Source organism: Gopherus flavomarginatus, chromosome 23 (genome assembly GCF_025201925.1).
Source record: "Gopherus flavomarginatus isolate rGopFla2 chromosome 23, rGopFla2.mat.asm, whole genome shotgun sequence".
NCBI classification, from domain to species: Eukaryota; Metazoa; Chordata; order Testudines; family Testudinidae; genus Gopherus; species Gopherus flavomarginatus.
In genome coordinates, this window is record NC_066639.1 from 7,246,755 (window position 1) to 7,247,935 (window position 1,181).

General features: G+C 45.9%; 1 non-coding gene across 1 annotated transcript; it reads left to right on the forward strand.

The window, feature by feature from the left end:
* Positions 1-877: 877 nt before the first annotated feature.
* Positions 878-959, forward strand: TRNAS-GCU (transfer RNA serine (anticodon GCU)). The gene has a single exon. It is a non-coding gene; the product is annotated as a tRNA-Ser (tRNA).
* The last annotated feature ends 222 nt before the right edge of the window (positions 960-1,181 follow it).

A 1,181-nucleotide genomic window follows, 5' to 3' on the forward strand; every position in this document is an offset into this window, starting at 1 on the left:
TGACCCAGAGACTCTCAAGACTTCTGTCTCCTATGTCCATCTCCACCTCAGTCCAAGTGTGTACATTTTTAATATATAAGGCAACACCTCCTCCCTTTTTCCCCTGTCTATCCTTCCTGAGCAAACTATACTCATCCACACCAACATTCCAATCATGTGTTTTATCCCACCAAGTTTCAGTGATGCCAACAATGTCATAGTTGTATTTATTTATTAGCACTTCCAGTTCTTCCTGCTTATTACCCATACTTCTCGCATTTTTATATAGACATCTAAGATACTGGTCTCAGCTCTTCCCCAACCCCACCCTCAGTCTGGGCCTCTGGCTCCCAGCCCAGCCTCAACCCCTTACCACTGTCTGCACCCCTCTCCCCAGCAAGCAACAGCCCCACTCCCAGCCCCAGTTCTTGATCGCGGCTTCCGAGGGGCCACAGCCATGGCTAAGAGGGCACAGTGTGAAATGTTTGGGGACCACTGTTTTAGGGTGACATCCTCAATCACTTCTCTGCAGTCCAATAAAAGCTATTCCTCACCCACCTACCCCTCCATCAGGACAGACTAGTTATGTTCTACTGCCCTTCACTCATACAGGAAGGAGAATAACATTTCATTCCACTCAATCCTAAAGTGATTTGTAACCCACCACCATCCCAAACTGGTCATTTTGGGGAAGCGGCCCCACCATGCTGCATAGCTAGGCAGAGTAGGTGTGTCTGTGCAAACATGGTCTGTTCCTGAAGTCTTTCCCCAGCTCCTCACTAGATGTGAGGGGAAAGCTCATTCAGACCCTGCTTATGCTTAGTATTAGGAAACTCCTTAGTGTCCCTATCTCTGCTGGCCTTAGATTTCTCTTCCTATCCCTTTTCTTGACAGCTCAGATGAGGTGGCCGAGTGGTTAAGGTGATGGACTGCTAATCAATTGTACTCTGCATGCATGGGTTTGAATCCCATCCTCATCAGAGGCATTTAGTCTTGACTCCTCGTTTATAGACAAACATCTTCCCCCTTGGTACAATAACAGACCCAAAAATGTTGCTTCTTGCAAACAAAAACCTTCTCAGAAACTCGGACACCCCCCCTTGCTATAAATAAAATGTCTAAATCCCAGTTTCTAAAAAGTGTCTCTACTTCTATATTTCGTAGTTTTTATCTCAAAAGGTAATGTTACCGCAAGCTGAATA